The sequence below is a fragment of the Hevea brasiliensis genome, chromosome 18 (assembly GCF_030052815.1).
Source record: "Hevea brasiliensis isolate MT/VB/25A 57/8 chromosome 18, ASM3005281v1, whole genome shotgun sequence".
NCBI classification, from domain to species: Eukaryota; Viridiplantae; Streptophyta; class Magnoliopsida; order Malpighiales; family Euphorbiaceae; genus Hevea; species Hevea brasiliensis.
The window spans coordinates 47937850-47949325 of NC_079510.1; the positions used below are offsets into that span (position 1 = coordinate 47937850).

General features: G+C 33.4%; 1 pseudogene; it reads left to right on the forward strand.

The window, feature by feature from the left end:
- Positions 1-1211: 1211 nt before the first annotated feature.
- LOC110642903 (uncharacterized protein YNL011C-like) lies at positions 1212-9847 on the forward strand (annotated as a pseudogene).
- The last annotated feature ends 1629 nt before the right edge of the window (positions 9848-11476 follow it).

Sequence of the window (11476 nt, forward strand, 5' to 3'; positions counted from 1 at the left end):
TTTTCAGAGAAAATTTATATATATATTAGATGCATCTAATAATCTCTCTTACCACAATTAATTTTAAAATTACACGAGAAAAAAAATGACATTTTTACAAGTAAAAGAAACATACAATCAATGACCCACCCCTCCATTAAAACGACATTGCTGCAAGCATCAACAAGTACATGATTGCCGAGTTCAAACCAAAAGGAACGGCTTCGGGTACTCTCGGTGTCGACCACTTCCCTCTACCAATCTTAGATTAAAGCAAAGACTCTTCTGCTGCTGAATCGCTGATATTAGTGATGACCAAGAAAAGCACAGATAAAATTGTGGAGGCTCTGTAGGAATTGGTAATTTGGTATAAGGTGGAGGCGACTACATAAATGAGAAGAGTCAGGGCTTAACCCACCAAGAAATGGAGTTGATTAAAGAAAATTGCATGTCAATGTTCGAATTGCCTTTCAACGTAAAGTTAAGCCTTTGTTTAATTTTTTTTTTTTTAATTGTGAAATAAGGTAGAAAAATTAAATAGAATAAATTTTATTTAGCTTGGTGTTCGATTTAATTTATTTTTAATTTTTTATCTAATTTAGTTAGAAATTTTATTTTAAGCTCAATTTAATTTAAAAATTAAATAAATATAAAAATTTAACTTATAAATTTTAATTTTTTAATTAAATTGAGTTTAAATTAAAATTTTTAAATTAATTTAAACAAAAAATTAAAAATAACTAAATTAAACTTTTCAAATAAGTATTGAAGTTAAATTAAATATTTTATCAATTTTATTTTTATTAACAGAAATAAAATTTTTAACTTAAAAATAAAAAAATTAATAATAAATTTAAGTCATAAATTTTAATTTTTAAATTAAATTAAACTTAAGCCGATATTTTTGGATTAATTGAATAAATAGTTAAAAATAAACTTAAATTGAAATTTTCAAATAAAAACAGTAGTCAAATTAAATATTTTATTAATTTTATTTTTATTATATTATTTATTTATTTTATATGAAGATTTAATCCAAAATCATTTAGAGTGGAGAAAGCGAATTCATATAGCTGACTTCAAATTTTTTGAATAAAAATTTAGTTGAATTGAGTGTATTATTTATTTATTTTATATAAAAAATGAGAGGAACAAGAGAAATGAAAAAAAAAAAAACGAGAAGGGAAAATATAATAAATCCATCATATATATATATTAAAATTTTTAATTTTGGGGGCGCTATAGCAGCTAGGCTGAGGAATTGCGGGAACATGGCGGATACTTGGTTGGGACCCTTGATAATCAAGGCAAATCCTCGCCTGCTCCACTCTCCCAATTTTCCCTTCTTCTTCTCTTCCTATTCAAAACTCAAATCCATACCACTCTTCATGGCTGCTTCCCTTCAATGCCCTTGCTCCACTCCCATCTCAACCCCAACGCCCAACGACCCTTCTCTTCTTGTCTTCTCAGGTCTGTTCTCTCTCCATTTTTTTTTTCTGTTGCTTTTGATCTTGAATGTGTCGTTTAATTTCGGTACTATGCAATCTCATAGTATTTGTAATCAAAGATAGGTAATTGGTTATTGAATTGCTTTTTCTTTTGTCTTGGTGCGAATAATTTCTTTAATTGATGCTGCTACTGCAGGTGGAACTGCATTTAATGGAATTGTGGAAGAGCTTAAGAAGTTAACCACTCGGGTTGCTCATGTCTTGCCTGTTTCTGACGATGGAGGCAGTACTGCTGAGATTGTTCGTGTGCTCGGTGTATTTCATAAACAAAAGGATTCTTCTTTTTTGGGTCTTGATCAGTAATGGGAAAACATTACTGGTTGCAGAAGAAGGTGATATAAGTAAATTAATGACTGAAGTTATATTTGGGTTATAACTATCTGATGAAGTTTGCTTCTTAGCTTCCTGGATGGAGGTTAAGCACGAGGTGCTAAAGCAATTTGAGCTAATCATTGCTGTGCCTAGTGATTAAATGCCCCTTCTGAGATGCTTTAATATGCTAAGCTTAAGCGTGTCTTCCCAGCCTTTTTTTCCCCAGAAAAATTTTGCACTTTCATTTACTGTTTCTTCCCACTTTTAAGGAACTATATTGTTTAATATGATGGAAGTTAACTGGCTGGATAAATTTTAGGTGGTCCTGCTGTTGGAGACTTTCGGTCAAGATGTTTAAGATTGTCTGACCAAAGTACAGCCGAGGCTCTTGCAGTCCGAAGATTGCTTGGTCATCGTTTACCTCTTAATGCCTCTCAAGCCAAATCCGAATGGTAATGTATCCAACTAAGCTGCAGTGATTTTTCTTTCTTTTAACACACGCACGCACTCACAGAGTACCAAAGACATTTTTTGCATTTTCCTTGTTAGCTACAATCCTCTAGGTTATCAACTTCAGAACATGTTTTATTTATGGACACCATTCTCTCTCTCTCTCTCTCTCTCTCTCTCTCTCTATGTGTGTGTTTCTGCACGTACATGCATGCGTGCAAAATTTGACATAAGGTATCATGAAATTTTGAAATCCACTTCCTATTTGATTAGATATATAACTTTATATAAAGGTTTTCTTTTGATCGAATATTTATTTGGATGGTTAAATTTACAATGTGGCCTTAAGGTGGGTGTTTATTTTTTTTTTTTGGGTTTGGGGGCGGGGGGGAGAGGGGGCCGCTTGCGGGATGGTTGCCTTTTATGCTGAATCTCTCATTACTTGCTAGATATAACTATGGTAGGGGTATTATATAATGGCATGCTGAATTGAGAATTTGACAGGTATGATATCATGGAAGGGGAACACCCTTTATGGAGAGGTGTATCAAAACCATACAGAGAAATAATTCGAGCTTTTCTGGTTTATTTCCAAAATGAGGTAGCCTATTATGAAAATAAGGCCAGATTGTCAAGCTTTAGTTATTTACGATTGATTTTGTGACATATACTAATTGTGGGGGTCTTTTAGCTTACGTAGCACGAAAATGGAAATGTGGATACGGAAAAACGTGAAAACAGATATGAAAAAATTATATTTTAATAGATTTAAAAAACGAAAACGCAAGAGAAAATACATAAATATAAAAAATATAAAGATATATTTATAAATAAATAATATATATATATGAATTTAAAAGTCTTAATTATAATAAATTTAAATATTAAAAAAAATAAAATTAATTAATTGATTAATTAATTAGATTATTTATATATTTATAATTATAAATAATTAGAATAATAAATATATAGAATAATAAAATTAATATTAAAATATTAAAAATAAAGGTACAGAGTTTTAATACAATAAAAATTGAATAAAAAATAATAATAATGATTAAAAGAAATTTTCTAATGGGAAATAACGTGGGTATTAGGATTCGGGGAAGGAGCAGAGCAAGGAGCAGCGCCATCGGGGAAGGGAGGCTAATTGGCAGAGCATCGGATGGGGAAGGAAGCAGAGACCAGTCACCTCCCATCGCCGGCACACTGCCCCACCAAGTACTCCTCCTCCTTCTCCTCTTCTTCTTCTTTCTTCTTTTTTTCTTTGCCTTCTCCTTTCTTCCTGGAGGTGCGACTTTTTTTGTTTTTTTTAAAGAAACGCGTGTCCGGCGAAGGAATCGCGTTTACGATTTCAAGGAATTACGGAAACGGCACGGAGACGTTTCCTCGCCGTGTCCTAACGTTTCCGGCGAGGAAACGTTTCCAGAACGGGGAAACGCTCCCGCCTCCCGTTTCCGTGCATCCTAGAGTTTTAGCTTTGTTATTGAAGAACTCTGGGCCCATACTTTTACACTTTGAATTTTGCTATTTACAAAAGGAAATATCTTTTTGTGCTTATCTTGAACTGTTACTTGTTGTCCATTACGTTTCACTATTTCTTCTGAAATACAATAAAGATTTTTTTTTTTCTTAAAATGAGAACTGTTATTTGAAAAATCAAGTAGTTTTAGTTTGCTGAATGTTACTACCATGATTTACTTTTTGTTTTTTTCTCTTTTACTTTCTATTAGGTCACTGATATGATGCTCACTATGACATTAATTTTTTATAAATACAGATCCTGCATCGGCCCAATGATTCATTTTGCTTTTGTAATGGCAGGTATTTTTCCATTTTTCTTATATCTTATTAGGTTTCTGCCTCATCTGAGAATAATAAAGGAGGCTTCCTATTTGTTGCATCATATGATTATTTTACGTACTTGGAACTTCAATGATCTAGTTCTTGAATTTTAAAGGTGGAGTAGGCTTTCTATGCCCAATACGAGTGGTTAGGTTGATGCACTGTCAACTTTTGGGTTCTGAGGGTGGCACTTAATTCTCTCTCTCTCTCTCTCTCTCTCTCTCACTGTGCTTGTGCACACATGCGCAGCACATTGACATTTCTTTCCAGTCCTTGCTGAACATCTCACGGAGAAATTATAGGTTGAAGCAGTCCTTGTTGGCATCACATGGATGAATTTCAGATTTTTTAGAATCTCATGCAACTTCATAGGCAGCTTAAAATCCTAGTTTCTGCCTGTAGATGTTTTGATTTTGTTTCAGTTCATTGTGGACACTTTACATCCATTTGATTGTGTGCATTACAGTCAAATGTTTTGATTTCTTGGATGCAAGTAGAAATCGTGGAATTTCATTGTGACCATGAGGATGCCTTGCACATTGTCGTGGTGCCCTCTTCAAGTTAAAATGTAGAACTGAATGTCCATTTTCTTTGGTGTCAATTTTTTCCTTTTCTTTTTGTAATCTTTTTTTCAGGTTTTCCCAATTTGGCTTAGCAATTACATACAAAAAAGTAACTAAGGGTGTCTGTAGGATATGAAAGATATTGTTGCCAATTGAATTCCTCTTTTTTCTTCACTATGCAATCAAATTTTTTATGTCATTGTGGCTTAACTGACATCCAACATTTTTGCAGCATTAGTAATTTTTTTTCTTTGCAGGAGCACGCATATTTTTCCAGTCTTTAGATGCTGCAATATTTTTGTTTTCACGAGTTTCAGGTATTCCACCAGAAAGTTTGGTTCTCCCTGTGATCTCAACAAATGACAGGCGTACATTAGGATGTGAATTATGGGTATTACTGCGAGTTTACATTTCAATTTATATTGTGCATGACATGTTCAGCATATATCATACCTACATGAACCAATGTTTTTCCCAAATTTATCCTTGTGCTTATAACCTGCTTTGGTAAATTGTAGTTCATTGAGATGTTTTATGCAACTGTATATATATAGTTCAGTAGTTGTATATCTTCTTGGTTCACCATTAACTCTTGTAATTATGCTGCCAAATTTTGCAAGAATAATGCCAGAATTCAATTTTCTGACTTTTTCTTTATAACTGCTGGTGAATTTTACATATAGGATGGGACGGTTATACGTGGTCAGAATGAAATTTCTCATCCAACCAATGGTACCATGCCACCTGTCAATAAGGTATCCCAGCGTTACTGTAATGACAGTAAGCTCTGCCCGTATTCTATTAGCTTCCCTTTAGCATTTTATGTCTGTATTTCTTGTGAATATTTAAATAAGTATTATTCAAACTGTGGCGGCTAATTAGTAATGATGAGGGTGGCTGGGGTTGCAATTGAGGTGATAATGGGAGTTGTTTTATGTGCATGGTGACATCAGTTGTTGTGTGGAAGTCACGGTGGTGTTGCTGTGGTGAAGTTGCAATAAATTTCATTTGATACCTCCATTTCTTGAGTCTATTTTCCGGAACATTCATAATGACAATTGTGGTGTTGTACTGAAGAAAATTTGGTAGTGAGATACTGATTTGAGTTTTTGCTCTTTGCTGATAAAAATATTCAATACAAAAATGTACTTAATTGACAATTTACGAGCACATTTATATTAGACATTGTTTCTAACATTCTAACATATCACAGTCCTTAATCTTATGGGAAGAAAGTTTTATGGGTAGGGATGTTCTTCAGTTCCAGCACTTCCTGCCAGAATAAAGAGGGTGTTCTACATGTCAAGTGAGGGTGGAAATTCGCTGCATGAGGTGAATGATAGATCTTTTTTGTTCCTTCGCCAATAACAGATAATTTTAGCATTTGATCATCGCTCTTTCTTATGTCTTCTTGTGATGCTAGCTATGCCAGTGGCTTTGTATCGCATTACTTATTTCATATTGCTAGAGCCTCAAACATTGATACTTTATTCTGACATTTTTACTTAAATAAGATTCATATCTAGTAATATGTTTTTGGCCACTGGGAATGATGTATACTCATGTTCATTACTTCTGTTATAAATGCAGCAACTGAAAGTCAACTAAGTCAGCAACTGTTGAAAGTTATTCCAGCTAAGAGTTAAGTAGTTATTAGCTGGAATTGATAGAGAATATAAGAAAAACAGTTATATCAGAATTGTGGTGTTGACAATTTGCAAAGTAAATGCGGAAAAGCTTCCACAACTTTCTCCTTCTCTTCTATTTCTAGATTCTCTCTGTTTCTATCTTGACTGCCTATTTTTCCTTCACTTTATTTCTCTTTCTCAGTTACCAAACATCATTCTCTACTTAATTTCTGTTGAGTCATGAACTTCAATGAATTCAGGGTCTCAACAACTTCTTTGAAAGGTCAAATAGGAATCCCAATTTTCTTCCTCTGTCAATATTAACGTTGTTAAATCTTTGGCAAGCCAAATGGGAACTGTGATTCTCCCTCATGTATGTGGAAACATTATTTGTGAGATCTGATACTATTCTCTTTGATGTGGAATGGTTTTACATACGTGTTTGTATGCATTTTCTTTTTTCTCCCTGTAAGGTAAACATTTTAAGCCTTTGATTTTCATGATTCAACTTATCTTAAAAATCAGTCCTTTCTTTGAGTGGATTTGCCAACAAACCAGTAACGTTTACATTTGACATACATTGATGCTGTGGAAAGTAATTTCAATTGTTCATCTGTGTGCTTTCTTATATTCAGAACTCATAATAATTTCATTTTTCTGATTGATTAGGTCTTTCCCACAGTTAACTCATCCGTGTTGGACCAACTGAGTAATGTGGATTGCATTGTTTATGCAATGGGGTCCCTCTTTACTTCCATTTGTCCATCATTATTGGTAATGTTCTTAACCATCCATGAACATGATGCTACACCTACCTCCTCTTTGTCACACACCATGATGAGAATTGCTAAGTTACAGAAGATGGGATAATTTTTGAAGTTCTTTAATTATTGCATTTGTCAATTTTGTGATATAATATTTATATTAGGTGAAATTCACGCTTCTTATTTGCGCAAATATTGATCAACTGGGAATAATTGGCACTTCTTCGCAGTAATTCTAAAAAATGGGAGTTTTTTTTTTTTATAGAAATAGTATCATTAACTATGACTTCAATTTAGGTATTACGTGGCATTGGGGAAATTATCTCTTCAAGAACCTGTCCCAAGTTACCGTCAAGTTTTTTGGCATATTGTTATTGATGCATGAGGATGGTTTCTTGCTAATTTATTTTGCATGGAAAATAACAGAAGTTTCCAGATGGACCATGCAATACAACTATTTAAATTTAATGTTTAACTTCTATGTATGGAACTTAGCATATTTTTACTCCATTGACTTTGCTTTCTCCTATGTTAGGTACTTTTGCTGAATGGCACACATGATCGAGAGACCAGTGGCTTCTCTGCTTCATGCTTTGTAACTACCATTACAGATGCTCTAAATAGAAAATATGGAGATACTCATAATTGTCTAGGAAACTCTGTAAGTCGATTGATAGAGTTACAGTTTAAGATGCCTCATGCTCAATGGAGTTATGAGAATCGTCTGAAAATATGTTCTTCTGTTGAATACAGTTTCTAGAGCATAATGGATCTTACAAATTTGTGATTTTGTTTTAGGGTAACAGGTGGCATTTATAAGTTTGAGGGTTAATCACTGAAAAAGTCAAAAACTTTTTCTTGATTTGCATCTATAGGCCCACGTATCACTGTATTTTGGAAATAATCAGTTATAGCTTCTACTTTAATCATTTGTTTCAATCAGGGTCAGCCCACTTAAATATATTTTATTACATACAAAGTTAACGCATAAATAGAAAATTAAGCACATGAACTAATAAATTTTGTGCACTAGCATCGACAGTTTTATCTTGACAGGCTACACTTAGCTATTTCGTTAGTTTGGACCATTATTGCAGATTAAGAAAAAGTTTCCAAACACTAAATATTAGTAAAAATTGATTTTGAAGAAATGAACATTATTCATGATGAAAGATGGTTGTTCCTGTTTATTTTTGTTAAATGATATTCAACAAAAATGAAACGAAAATTATGAGAAGAAAAAAGAACAAAATGAATCAAAATTAACATTATTGGCTTATAGCTAGAGTGTTTCTTAGTAAAACATGCAATTTGCTTCATCTATTTAAGTTTTTACCAGATCCAATTGCTTACATGTTCATTTTCTTTAGTAAGATTGTTCTTCCATGTTGTGTGTGTGTCCCCTAAAATAATAAGACATGTTTATGATGTAATCTGGTGAGGTTTATATTGTCATTTTCTGATTTTCTTGCCAGTAGAAGAATAATAGGAGTTTTTTATTTTTTGTAGGTTTTTGCATTTTGTGTAGAAACTCATTCGTTTCAATTTTTCTAAATTATCCTCCTTAAAAACAAAGTAAATATTTTATGTGCGGAAACATCTTTGATAACAAATTACCAGCGAAGATAATGGAAGGAAACATGATATTTATTCCACTTGATGTTTCTGTGCAGCCAAGTCAGTATATCGATGCACTTTTAGTGCCCTAAGAAGGTGAAATTTCCATAGATGTTCCTTGCTCGACTTCCCAAGGAATCTTTGATGTGGTATGGTTGCCTATTGCCATTTCTTTGAATTGTATCAAATGAAAAACACAGCTTGCTAAAGCAAACATATTTCTGTGCTATTATATCTTTGAAGTTTAACAATTTATATTAAAGTATTTTCATCCATTGGAAAAGTGAAGGTATTGTTATTTCTAGTCAAACATACTGGAAGTTTTTCCCAGGATTTTATTTTACCGTGATCAAAACAAATGCTATTGAATAGAAAAATTTCGCACTGAATTCTCTCTGGATCCTCAGTACAACACTTTTGTCTGGTATCAGCTTTACTTTTTCTAGGGTTGTTTTCATTACATACAAATTACATCGGTCCTTGTAGCTAGTGTTTCTTGTGCCTTTATAATAACCTGATGAGTCTATAGTGGAATAGTCATACTTTAAGAGTCAGATGAGCTGTGATTTGCATGGCTATAATTGAGTGCTCTATTGTGGATTCTGATATAGTCTTGATTATTGCTTGGGTCATTTACCTTGATGTTGAGTTGCTTTGTTTGTCTTTTGCAGATCTTTGTGGACTCTATTCGTGATTCAAAAATTGGTATAATATTTAACCCAAATTCATTAATAAATGCACTTGGCAATGTGGTGGACAGACACAAGAGCACAGATGTTATGTAGAAACTAAAATTTGACGACAGAAATGGAATTCAGGATATATGAAGGATGTTTCTCCCAATTGAGGTACAAGTTCAAGATCAGATACGAGATATTGGCAGCAAATTATGAAATTGGTGTACTAGTATATCTTGCCAATTGAAAGTGCAATTCCTTGTTAATTGATATTATGTTTGAAAGTATTGTGTGGTACGCAAGTAGATTTTTTTGACACTTATGATGTCAAATCATCTGGTCCTTGATTCTAGGACATATGAACCTTTGTGGGGCCTTAATTCAATCTTACAGGCCATAGTCAAACACTGTGCAAATGACCGTAGATTTTGCTTTGGTTATATAGTCAAACAAGAAAATAGGTGTTAATTGCATTTCTGAGATATTTAAAGAATGATTTGTTTATCTTCTTGTATGCCAACTTGACAGGATGGTTGCAATGCCCAAATGTTTTTATCTATTATTGAGTCATCATGCAGGTGGAATAAAGATATGGACCTTCACGATTTTCGTCTGTTATATATGGCTGAAATGAAGGGGGAAAAATACTGATTCATTTTATCAGATCCCAACTTCATTGAGATCTAACCAGTGTTTGAAGAAAAAGAATGAGAAGTTGATAGAAAGAGAAGGAAATAGGACAAAAGAAGAAAGAGTCGATTGAGAATAGAATAGAGAGAATTGAGAGAAGCTCCAACAGCGGAGAGAGAATCTTGTATTAATTTCTGATCATACCAGGAATTACAGCTTAAATTAAGTATCAATTTGACATACCAATTATATTACAGAGCAATAGAAAAGAATGTAAATTATACTAGAAGGATTAGATCTTTAGAAGTAAAGGAAATACTTAAGAGAATGAAACTGTGTAAAGCTTGTGGACTAGATAGAATATCAATTGAAGTGTGAAAGTATTTAGGAGATATGGGAGTGGCATGGTTAATTAAATTGTTTAATAAGATTTTAAACTCAAAAAAAAAATGCGCGATAAATAAAGGAGGAGTATTTTAATACATATTCTTAAAAATAAATGAGACATATAGAGTTGCTCAAACTATAGGAAATTTAAACTCATGAGCCATATTATGAAGTTGTGGGAGAGAGTTGTGGAACATCGACTACGTTATGACACTTCTATCTCTTCCAATCAATTTAGCTTTATGCCCGGTCATTCAACTATGGAAGCGATCTTTCTCATTAGATGTGAAGAAAGATCTACACATAGCTTTTATTGATTTAGAGAAGGTTTATGATAGTATTTCAAGAGATGTCTTATGGAGAGTGTTAGAACAAAAGAGGGTATCTATTAGGTACATATAAGTGTTGAAAGATATATATGAACGAGCAACTACTATTGTGCACACAGTGGGAGGGGACACAAGAAATTTTCCTATCTCAGTTGAATTATACTAAAGTTCAACTATAAGCCCTCACCTTTTTATATTAGTTCTAGATGAATTGATGAAACATGTACAAAAGAGTATCCCTTGGTGCATGATATTTGCGGATGATATAGTTCTAATAGATAAGACGCGAGAAGGAGTCAACAAAAAGCTAGAGCTTTGGAGAAGTATTCTAGAGTCAAAGCGCTTTAAGTTAAGTAGAACGAAGACAGAATACATGCATTGCAAGTTCAGTGAAGGCCGAACTAGTGATAGGGAAAGAGTTAATTTGGATGGAGCGATACTGCCCCAAAGTAATCACTTTAAATATCTCGGCTCAATCCTTCAAGTAGATGGGGGATGTGGGGAGAATGTTAATAATAGGATTAAAGTCGGATAGTTGAAGAGGTGACATGCCACAGGAGTTTTATGTGAACGCAAGATTCCCAATAAGTTGAAAGGACCGGTCATGTTATATGACAGTGAGTGTTGGGCACTGAAAAGTCGTATGTATCTAAGATAAGAGTTGTGAAGATGAGAATGTTAAGGTAGATGAGCGGCCATATTAGACTTGATAAAGTCCGTAATGAGAGTGTTAGAGAAAAGGTAGGAGTGGTGCCAATTGAGGATAAGTTGAGAGAAGAGAGATTGA